The following is a 13,140-nucleotide window of genomic DNA, read 5'->3' as shown; positions in this document are numbered from 1 at the left end:
TATTTTATGTACTTTCTATAAGTACCTACATTTTACATATATAATTTTCAAAACATTTAAGACGTGTTTGTGCTATTTGTAGACTTTTCGATATTTTTAGATTTTTTCATGTTCATTGGTTAAAAGCATGAAAACTTAAAATAAAACTTTTTTTTAGAAATTTAAGTTAAAATTTAACGTAGTTGGATATTAGAATAAAAAATATCAATTCAAGTTATTTTATTGAAATTCAAGAAATATTATTCGAAGATTTTTTCGCAATTATTCGTCATTACGTTTATTTACTTTACATATCTACCTAATGATTTTAATTAAAATTATTTAATTATTAATAATAGGCAATAGCTATGAATGAATAAAATAATGAATAATGATTTTTTCACATCGTTACGTTCGTCAGTAACTTGGCATTGACTACAAATAATTATAAGTTGATAACGTTTAGTAACATATTATATCAGACATTATTATAATATATCTTATAGGTACAATTGGAATTTTTTCGATTACATTGCAATGCAATATACACTCCTAAACCGAATAAACCATTGATATTTCTTTTGTCCCCTCACACTTATATATATATATATATATATATGTGTGTGTGTGTCGACGGAGCAAAGAATATGCTTATCGTTCTGCCTCCATCAAATACTATAAGCGTGGAAATTTCATCTCCATATACCTACCCCAAATACTGCCCGTGTCTGAGTGTATAAATATTAAAATATTAACTACCTATTACAATTATTAATACATTAAAAATACGTGTTATCATACAACTTTTGGACTTTTTGCAAACCAGGCACACAATATATAGATATTTCCAGCGTATCTAACACAATGTGTTTTAGCAGAAAAACGTCAAGTCGATGTCGCTCTATATAAACTCATTGATATAAGAATTTTATCAAACTGTAGCGTGCGACGGGATTTCGGTTTCGTACAAGTCAGCTTGGTCGTATACGGATAACGCGCACGGATGCCCATCAATATAGTAAAAGCCATTCGTCGTGACGTGTTAAAAGTTCCAAATCGTTTATGCCACGTTAATTTATGACGTTTTTCCTTTTTCTAATTCAATGCATTGCTCGACGCGATAAAGCGGCCACCTCTGTCCACATCGATCATAAATTATTGAATTAATGTTATCGTATCCGCGGAAAAAAAATGTTTTCTACAAACTCGGATACGTGTCGTAGGTGTATATATAAAATAATATGTATAGGTAGGTAGGCACACGACTATTGTTCGTTGTTTTCGGCATTTTAACACTCGCGACACGAACATGATTTAAAAATATACAACGAATATGAAACACGACACTGTAGGCATACGAGATTTTTAATCCGCGATGAAATAAACACGGCCTGATTTCGTATGTGTGTCGGATTAATAGTTTCTACTATTGCTTTATTTGGTGGAAAATAGAAATAAATAGGTAAAAATCGTATTGCTCACTACCGATAATTGTAGACAATAGCTGCAATATTAATAAAGACCGATCTTGTACAGTGTACACAGATAGATTTAGACTTTTTACATAAAGATAGTTCGACGGACCGTACAAACATATTGAAATTTATGATATTTTATACTTTTTGAGTTTGTATTTTTACAAAATAAATTTGTGTCTTACCATAATATTATTTAGACTAAAGAGATCAGCGAATATGCAAAACGCAGTATCTACGGCAAAATCAATGTTGATGAAAGAAAAACGACAAAGAATTTAATGGTATAATATTTTTTTGAAATATAAAATTTCCAAGAAGTATTAAATGGTTTTCAAAGTTTAGTGCAAATCGCACCATTTCCTTCGACCAAAATCGTGTTAGGTCGTGATTTCCAAATCCCATAAAATATAAGTAGGTACTGTTTCCGATAAATAAAGCAAAGCACATTATTTCCAAAGCATTTTACAAAACTCAGTGGCTCCCAGATAAAGCAAAGATTTTTTTTTATGTGTACAAAATAAATTAAGGTAATTGCTATTAATTTTTTTCCTCCGAGTATAAAATGAAGGTTTATTATTTTATTTTATATATTATAGTTTGTACACAACTGATGATATGTCATTCGTTCTTGCTTTCCTGGCATCATATCGATAAAAAATTCATACCAAATGTGCGTAATAGGTTTTTACATTCATTAAATAAATAACTTAGTAAAACCAATGAGTTACCTATATTTTTTTTCATTTTAAGGTCTCCTAGAAAATATAAATAAAAAAAAGTTGGTAACCGCTATGCTGTATCAATAAGTGTTGAGTGTACATCGACATTGAGAAAGTAACTGTAATGGATTTGTTGAATTTGAACTCAACAATGAATCATTTTATAACTTTATAAGAATGACTAATCTGAGCCTGAGCGCAACCTATATACATATTCTAAAAACAGTTTTTAATTTAGTTACATTATTATTATTTAAAATTTTAGAGTGATTTATTGAATTAATTTTTTCCAAAAACATGACAAATTTAATATTATATCATCATATTTTATTGTTATTGACTTAACTGTAAATGCTGCATGTACCTTAAAACTGTGTGAATAGGACCATGGTAAATAGCTTTAATAATTTATATAAATATTTTAAAAATTCAATATGTATAACAAATATCAATACATTACGACGAAAAAAGTTTTGAAGTAATGTGTTTCGAATACAATTATAATGTAATAACATTTACTAAAATTGTTATTTTTTGTTTAAATATCCAATTTCGTCAAAATTAAAACTTCAAACGTCTATTCACACAAATTGTGTATAATATATATTGTTGATATTTTTAGAACAGTATAAGATAAACTAATGAGAAACCTTATATTAAATTTTAAGTTTTTGTCCGAGCTGTTCATTCTTTATTAGTATAATAATATATAGAAAAAATAAAATACATCATTGCACAAACAATAAATTTATCTATCCGCTCAGAATTTAAAATTTAAATAATATTGGAATAATTTTTTAAGTTTATAGATACTACTTATTAATATTTTTTGATTAATAAAAATAATTAAAATTATTTGAGGAGAAATCGCGCTATTACACGTTTGAATTTATTTAATCGTCAATATTTGATGGTAAATGATAAATAATTGCATACAAAAAACGATTCTAAATGGAGACGGTCGTCAACTCATCTTACATAATTTATTTTATTTTACATTTAAATTGCTAATATTGTAATTTATTTTACTATTGTCTATTAGTAATGTATGGTAGGTTGAATTATTTTCTGCCGAAATATAGCAATTATTAATAATAAGTTATTACAGCAGTGAATATTCATATAATTCATGTAATTAACTTTTGAATAGTTTGTCAATACCAACTTACATAAGTTACTTTAAAAAAAAAAATCTATTCTGTGGCTATAAACGGATTGTATATTTTTTAAACGAGTCAATAAAACGAGTACATATGGTAGTATATCGTGTTTTTGTATGCCAATGCCCAATATTTTTACATTCAGTTTATCTATGAATAATGCAGGTTTATTAATTTACTGAAATTATTACTTTTTCGTCTCGGCCACTTTCATAAATAATCGATTCATTATTAAGTGATTGCATATTTTTTTTTTTTTTTACTGCATGAAGCACATTTTGAAGCATTCTACGATTAACGAATATAGATACAAAGTGAATAACATAACCGATTTAATAATTTCCATGTCGACATAATATTGTATTATTGAATTTTACTATGTATAGCAAAGAATGATAAAAATACATAGACGAATGACGATGGTGATAACTGATAAGCTGGTACTTGGCCTGTCTAGTATATTCGTATTAATATGAATAGAAAGATAAAAATTAAAAATAGTAATATATAAAAAAGAAATATTAAACTATAAAAAAAGTGCAAAAAATTTTCCTCCCCGGCGGGGAATCGAACCCCGGTCTCCCGCGTGACAGGCGGGGATACTTACCACTATACTACCGAGGATTGTGAAAGTCACGTCGAAATAGCTGCCTTTTGATTGTGTTCATTATATATTGTAACATAAAACAATAACACGCAAAAAAATACATAAAATGTATTTGTTTGTCATATAAGTTGATATCTTTTTATCCTCATACTCCTTTTGTGTGATATAAAAATAGTAATTTTTATGGATTATGGTTTTTATTTTTTTATTTTATTATATTAATGGCAATCGTATATAAAAGTGCGGTATAGGCTTAACGTAGGACGTAGGTATAGCATCGTTATATTCTTCGTGAAATTTAATATTTATTATCTCACTACGATATTCGAAATTGCTTGTCCGTATAATTTTGAGACTACCAATTGGAAAAAATTTAAATGTGTTATGCCTAAACTAATTTTATACTGTAGAAAAGTTGAACTTGCAATATTAAACATCCGTTTTGGATCGAATGCGATTGTCGTAAGACGGTTTTTTTTTTTTTTTATAATTTTTCGAATAAAAATGCAATTGAATAATTTTCAAACACAATAATGATAATATAAAATACAAATATATTCGAATTATTTACTCTCTAGATTCTTCTTTAGATGGTTCTATATTTGTTTCATTTATAGTGTTTTTCTATTTATTTCAAATAAAAGAAGATTTACAATCGTGAACTTAAAATACAATGCTAACTATTGTTTTTTAATACGTAAATGTTTTTATTACCAAAATATCAACCATATGTTAACTAAGATAAAATTACTGAAAACTATTCGAATTATTCGAATAAAATATTATCTAAATAATCGTCCAAGTAAAATTGCATTCGAATGATGTCTAACTCTGCTATATGTATAATATATAATATATATTAGACTAAAAAACATTACACCTCAATCGTTGAAAAAGTGTACAATATTAGTATTCCTGTGTTGAATCTGACGCAACTTGAAAACGATTAAAGCGATACCTAACTATTGGATTTCCTATTTCACATAGATATAGCCAGTGGTTCTATTATAATTCATAAGTAATATTTTAAGAGAGGGATGGAAATAAAAAAATTCTAAATTACTTAAAAAATAATTTTTAATATTTATTAAATTAAATTATTAAAAAAGATTATATTATTTTTTCAAGAAGGTGAGTGCCTTCGGAAAGTACACTTCATATTAATCTCGATTCATCGATGGTTCTATTATGATTTATAAGCATACATAAAATACATTGAATCATTTATTATAATTGCTTTATTTTGGTCTTTTGCAGACTAGACGAAGATGTAGCCGCCGTTGAAGAGTAAATATTTGATATTTGACAATCCGAAATTGATGTTTGATGACAATAACAATAAAATGTAAATATTAATAGTATTACAATAATATAATTATTTTATTAAGTTACTGTCACCGATTTAGGGAACCCGAGCGATTAGACAGCAAGCGCACGAGTAAATTGAATTGTCTATGCGGAAGGCGTAATGGTTGTTTGTAAAAATAAATATAATAATCATTCGCTCGTTTTACGAAGTCGACCGACGCGTTACGCAGGACTAGAGCACATTTTAAGGAGTAATATTTAGACATTTTATATGGCGTACCTACAAATTATTTTGACGGCGCAATAAACGTATTGTAAATTGTGTATTGATTTTATATTATATTAATATAATAATATAATACAATAGATTTTCGTTATGTCGAATCTCGTGGAAAACAGGAAAAATGTTTTCCTATTTTTTTTTTTAAATCTGTCATTGAAGTTTGTTTAATATTACTTCTGTTTTTGTAAGCATGTAAACATTAATTGTAAAGACATTTAATTTACGCTTATTTTCCATTTCACTATATTGTATATTATGAATGATAACAATATTGACTACAAACGCGTGAAATCACAACCACTATACCTACTGATTGTACTGTTTAATTATTTGATCTTACCGTAATATTATTTGTGTGTTCGAGATAACGAAATACGATGCAATTTATTTCGAGTTATCGAGAGTAAAATTATGCTATTAAGTGTAATACTGTAATCGTAGTTTCAAGCGGATTTCAATGTAGTTCGACTACACCGATCTACTATAGTAGAATATAAAATATAATATATAATATAACCATTATAACCAATAGTACGTGTTTAAATCCGTCATAATAGTTTCAAAATACAAGTATTGTACGAATGTTATCTTTTATAATATTATATAAATTTATTTACGCACAAAGAGCACACGTGCACTCATTTATAGGACTAATATTATAATACATATACAATTACACTTAAATTTCCAACTCATTTCACAAAATTGATGTATATATAAACATAATTAATTCATATAATCGTATTATGTAATTTTAAAATCATAAAAATTATTTTCATTTAAAAATAAAATCAAATAAATTCATTATAACAATAAACAATTTTTAGTGGAACTTATATAATATAACTTAATGTATATCTTTACAATACGATTAAAGTACACATATAAAATGTATTTTAGCCAAATCTGACGACAAAACATGATACGTCTGACTAATATATAATATCAACTGTAAAAACAAAAATAAAATAAACCACTAAAGACAAATTTATCAACGTTTGACAACATATCTCTTGGGAGCGTTAGTGTGACGAAACTATATTTTTAAACTATTGTACCATATATGCCGTGATAAATTATTTCCTCCCACTTTTAAAATCACGGAGTAAAAAAAAACCATCTTCATATTAATATGAACATAACGTAATTGACAAATTGACCCACTTTAAGGTAATTTATTTTTTATTTTTAAGTAGGTTTAAAATACGATCTAAAACATAACAAGGTTTTACTTACATAAAAATATTAAATATTGTAAAAAAAACCAACGTTCATAACTTTAACTTTGATAATAATTAATAGTTCAATTCACTTTAATATTAAAAAACGCTAAAATAATATAATTGGTTCTGCGTTCTGCGGAACGCAAATGTATTATATTACGCGTGGGTCCTCTTAATAAATTTTTTTCATAGTGTTATGAATTTTCATTTTTAAACGAAACTGTATTTTAATTTTCATGAAAAATCATAGCTACTGTAAATGCTTGACAAGAATTAATAAATATTTATTTTGAATATTATTTTTCGATACATAATAATAATTATTAATCCTGCGAATATTCCAAGTATCTCAAAATTTTAAATAGTACAAAAGTGATAAAATTAGTTGTTAATAATAAACAAGGTACTATCTAAGACTTAGAACGGTTATCTAAAAATCATACCTTATTCAATAAGGCTTATTGTATCACTACTCACTAATACAAGCACAACTATAAAATGTTAAAAATTAATACTTTATTTGAAACCAATTAGTTTTCATGCCTGGTCCAGGAACTAAAATAAAATAAATAATTAATATTTTACTGTAGGTAAAATTGTTATTATTTTTACACTAGGTAATAAAAATATGTTGTTTCAAATGCACAATTTGATATCTAGAATACTATATCAAATATTCAATTAATATTTGTAATTTGTACATATTTTACGTGTAATTAAAAGTTAATAAAGATATTTCTATGAATTACTACAGTATAACAAATACAAATATATTATATTCAATCATAGAGAGTATCATACAAATATTTTTTTTGAAAATTATAAAATATTAAAATCTATCTTAAATATCAATATCTAAATTTTACATTTTAATTAAATTAGATATTTAAGCGTAAAAAACGATTACCTTTTATTTATTTATTATCGAATGATTTTCTTATTCTATTATAGGTAGGTACTTATTCAAAAATGAATAATTGTAAATAATTGATTTTTTTTATTAAATTTTTATATAAGCATTTTCTATTTATAATATAAGTTTTCACAATATTTTTTTTGAGTTATTTATAAGCATTTGACATTTTTGATTTTTTTTTTTTTTAATTAATGTTGAATAAAAAATATTCGGTCGATCAATAGACTTGAAAATGTAATGCTTAACACAAGGTTCCTCATAAGTTCTTATTACTGAATTAAATTTCATTTTTCTAATTTATGGACATTTATTTTTAAGTTCGATAATTACGAAATTAGATAATATTTAAATATCGATATTATTTGTTTTGTTTTATAATTAAAAATCATTATTCGTGGAAAATTGAAACTTTTACGTACGAGTATAAATATTATTGTATTATTATTGTATTTTATATACACAATAACATTTTTAGAACATTTAGATTAATTTTATAATAATGCACATGCGTATTTATAGCTTATAATACAATATGATTATAAATAGTGAAATAAATAGGTACTATAATAATTAATAGTATAATAATTTGTTTTCAGTATGAGCTACTCATGAGGAAACGTGTATTAATTTTACCAATTTTAAGTCTTAGCTAATTGAACATTTTATACATTTTTATCTACGATATAATTTTCAAATTATTGCGAGTTTGACGAATTTAAAGTTAATATTCGAACTTTAAGTTAGAATAAAATATATATAAAATATATTGTGCCTTTAATATATTATATTTTATTTGGCGTATCAAAACTTATAAAGAAACTTGTATCAATCAATTTTCAAGTTCTTTGACGATTATAGGAACATTTCTTTTATCGACAATAAGTCAATAACTAAAAAACAGTAAAAATATTCTGAAAATTTTACTATAATATGTATAAAAAATGCAAATATAAACATTTGGTGAATACATTTCACATATAATAATATATTATTATATCACATAGGTACTGATGCATTATAAATTATAATATAATTATGTATAATATGTAATATTATATATATTATACATTTATACACTGAATTCGTATATTATACATCCGCAATTTAATTGAGTTTTTCTGTATAGAGTGCCATTGTATGCCAACGCATTCTAAGTAACGTGCCGCACCGCAATTTGTAATTCACTGTCAATATACATCTGTTCCACAACTGATTTTGGTTTTTTATTTGATTTGTGCAAGGTATAGTACCATTACTACGTTTCACTGATAGCTTCATTTTTTCTTGTGTGATTTTACAGATAATACTAGGTACATAATTGATAATTACATACTAGGTATGTATTTTATAATTTTAAACCTAGTTTTTCATAATTAAACGATTTATTTTTATATTGTATAAGTGTCATATTATCTACGTATAAGGAGGTACATTGTTCCCAAATATTTATTTAAATTGAAAAAATAATCATTGTGAATGTTTATTCAATGTTTACGATTTATTTTATATAATGTTTATTTTATGTTTATTCAGTGGATATTAATTAATAATTGTATTGATTCTCTTAGAAAAAATGGTTATCTCGAGGTCAAATGGGCTAAGTAAGTATTGATAATACAATAACGATAAACCAAACAAATATTAGTTCATCTTAGCTTAATTAGGTACAAACATTAAGCAAAATGATAAAATATAACACATAGTAAATAGAGTTGACTGTATAAGTTAGTTTAACAAATACACTATTAAACATATAACTATACCTAAAATGCAATTAAATTGAAAAAAAATACTAAACTAAAAATCTAAATCAACGGCCGGAAACTGGCGGACCACGGGAGGCAGAAAATGGGACCGTCAAAATATCTCAATTAGATTGTGTAATTCATTTATTATAAAAATTTGACAAAAAAATGTTTTTGTCCGGGGTCCGGGCCTCATTTGTTTATTATTATACATTATTTGGGACTACAATAGAAATTACTTTCCGATCTCCGATCTAAATAGTTAAAAAATTCGAAATAAAAGTTTCAAAATTGAATTCTTTGTTATATAATTAAATTGTCAAAGAAAGCTACTTGGCTATAAATACATAGCCTTAATAATAATAAGTAGATAGGTAATTATTAGGGAAGTTGATGACCTTAAAAACATTAAAAAATGACCTAAAAAATTTATAAATATTTGTTTTAAATTAATAAAAAATACATTTTTTTACTAATTTTTTTAGGTCTTTAATTTAACTTTATTAATTACTAATTATTATTATAATAAAAATAATTATTAGCGAAAATTTATTATAAATCTATAAGTTATTTTTATATAATAGACGTACGAATGACGTATAAATAAGGTAATAATAGTAAAAGTAACTTAGAATTAGTCTGTAGTCTGTATATAGTCTGTATTAGTCTGTATATACTATTTTGGAAATAATAATAATGTACATAATAGCAAAAGTTTTTAACTCTGAAACAATTTATACAATATCTGAATTAATACAACAAAAAACCTAAAACAGTTGTCCTTCGTTTAAATATCCAATTTCGTAAAAAATTGAAACTATAATTGTCTTCAACATAAATGTTGAATATATATTTTTGTTGTTTTTTAATGGTAATAATGAGGAAACTGATACACTAATACACAATGAGAAACTTAAATTTACATTTTAAAGCCAAAGATTGAAAGTTTCATACATTTTTAACTATAAAAAAATTTGAAACTGTTTGATCTTGACCAATTTTCACAAACGTTTATTTTATGTACATAACTTTCTAAATACTTAAATTAAATAAATATTTGAAATTTTCGACATTTTTTTAGTAATTTTAGATTTTAAGTGGAGTGATGAATATATTAATTTTACAATAATGTTAATTTTTCCTATCTTCTACCGCCATCTGAGACAGTAATATAGTTTTATAAAACTACTATTTAATTTAAAAAAATGTAGGTTGATTCTAGTAGAAAATTGGATCAAGTATGTACTTTGGGGAGTTAAAAGTAAAAAAATTTTAATATTTTATTTTATTTTTGGCAAAAACAAAAAAAAATTTAAGGAATTTGTACGCAAATCCAATTTTTGACAAAATTGATTTTGTTTATTTGGTATAACTCGAAAATGAATAGATACGTTAAATTCTACATCAATTATTTATACTAGAATATTCTATTTACTCTTATTTTAAAAATATTTCAACTATATTTATATTTATAGGCATGAGAAATTTTCTTTTTTTTTTCTAAAAATGTAGATTAAAAATTATTCGTTGGGTAGAAATGCTTGAAAATATAATACAAGACAGGTCTACTCATAAGTTTTTAATTTCTCAATTAAAAAATATCAAAAGTATGTTGTCACAATATTTTGTATTATCACTTAAAGTTATAATTTTGTTAACATTCATAAAATTTGCAAAAATTATTAAAAATTATTTTATAGTTAGAGATTCATAAACATTTTTGTTCTTATACTAAAGATTTGAAAATGTAATACAAAGTTCTTTATAAGTTTTTCAATTGTTGTATGAAAAAAATTCTACTGGAAAGTCATTTTTTATGAGTATTTCAAGTTCAAATTTTTACGATATCGATATCCACCCATAAAATAATTATTTCTTCTTGAACAATTTTTAAAGTTTTGATATATTTCAAAAAAAAAAAAAAAATTAGATACTTTATTTATTAAATTTTCACCAAATGTTTATATTATAATATTTTATTTATAGCCTAATAAGTACCACTAATAATCAATTTTTTTTCCATAAAGGTGGATAAAAAATTATTAGCTGGGTCAAAATTTTTGAATTCCTAATACAAAATCCCACATAAGTTGTTCTTTTATCTATATAAAAGTATTAAAAATACATAAGCACAAATTTTTTTTTATGTGTATTTGAATTAAGATTTTCAACGAAATTCGTAAAATTTGCAAAATATTGCAAGCTATTTTATAGTAATAAATTCATAAACATTTTTCATTTTATAAAAAAATCCATCGTAATAAGTAGTTAATATTGATACCATACAATAAAAAATATATATGTACCTAAGCAATTACTTTTATACACATTTCATGTTTAAATTTAGACGAAATGACTTATTTGAGTAAATTTAATTATTTATTTAAATATTAATTATTATAATATTAAAAACAGTTTTGGAAAATTAAAACTTTACATATTATATTGTATTATTCTGAATTTTTTCTAAACGTAATAATATTTTTGATTTATTTAAAGATATTATCTATTTTATTTATACTATGAATATATTTCTATTGTTTTACGGTATTTACTATTTACAGAAATATGTTATTCCATTTTGAGTACTGTAAGTTGATATAAAATGGTATGCATATATATTATAACAATTTAATAATAATAATAATATAGTAAATGCAATATTTTCGGAAATGATTATATCAACTTATCTTAGTATTTTAAAAGTAAATTAAATTACTTTTATACCTATTTAAAAAAAAAGTATGGAAATATATAGTATAATACTATAATATACTTGTCAGACTGCTCACAATAATTTTTCGTAAATAATGATATGATGTTATTGAATTAAAATATAGTTAACACATCCATAATAGTGATCCACTCGACATTTAATGTACAGCAGAGCAGAAGCTACTTGCTGCCTACCTTTTGCATCAATGTCGATAAAAAAATCTAACGAAAAGACATTTAGTTCACTGATTTCTTCATAGTCCTCGGTAGTATAGTGGTAAGTATCCCCGCCTGTCACGCGGGAGACCGGGGTTCGATTCCCCGCCGGGGAGGAAAACTTTTTGCAATTTTTTTTATTACATTTATTTCTTCCTATGATTTTAGAAAATAGTTTGTATAATCATTTATTAAATGTACTAGTGTAGTAAATTAAATCAACGGTATAACATACTACTTTTTAGTACAAAACAAATAATATTATACATAGTGTGAGTTCTAAAACAAATACTTTTTTAGATGCATAGACGCATAGTATATAAACGTTACAATTAAAATGTTAAAATTAATTATATTACCAATTTAGATTATTCAGACTTGGGACTTTCATTTAATGGAATTGGTGTGGTTAAACTCAGATTAAACATTGAAGTATGTTTTTTGTGTGCTCAATTATACATAGAATTTTAAATATTATATATTAATATTTAATATTCGTATACGAGTATGTGATTATAATATTTTCAACCTAAAATGTTTTTAGATAAAAGTATTTAAAAAGAATAAAATAATAAATCAAATATTTTTATACTTTTATTTATGTATATATTATGTATGTCAAAAAAAATTACTTATGAATACATCTGTGTGACTATGTTAATGTATAAAGGAGACTGTGTAGATTGTAGAGTGATATATACCTATTCAAATACGAAAGTATTTTTTATCGAATATTACATCATGCATTCAAAGCGAATTCGAAACGAGCAAATAGGTAACTATTACATCAT

The 13,140-nt window shown here is 24.2% G+C and overlaps 2 non-coding genes across 2 annotated transcripts; one reads left to right on the top strand and one right to left on the bottom strand.

The window, feature by feature from the left end:
- Positions 1 to 3,888: 3,888 nt before the first annotated feature.
- Trnad-guc (transfer RNA aspartic acid (anticodon GUC)) lies at positions 3,889 to 3,960 on the bottom strand. The gene has a single exon. It is a non-coding gene; the product is annotated as a tRNA-Asp (tRNA).
- Positions 3,961 to 12,393: 8,433 nt separating this feature from the next.
- Positions 12,394 to 12,465, top strand: Trnad-guc (transfer RNA aspartic acid (anticodon GUC)). Its single transcript has one exon. It is a non-coding gene; the product is annotated as a tRNA-Asp (tRNA).
- The last annotated feature ends 675 nt before the right edge of the window (positions 12,466 to 13,140 follow it).

This window comes from Rhopalosiphum padi, chromosome 3 (assembly GCF_020882245.1).
Source record: "Rhopalosiphum padi isolate XX-2018 chromosome 3, ASM2088224v1, whole genome shotgun sequence".
NCBI classification, from domain to species: domain Eukaryota; kingdom Metazoa; phylum Arthropoda; class Insecta; order Hemiptera; family Aphididae; genus Rhopalosiphum; species Rhopalosiphum padi.
Note: the sequence above shows the minus strand (reverse complement) of the source record. Positions and strands in the feature narration are given on the sequence as shown.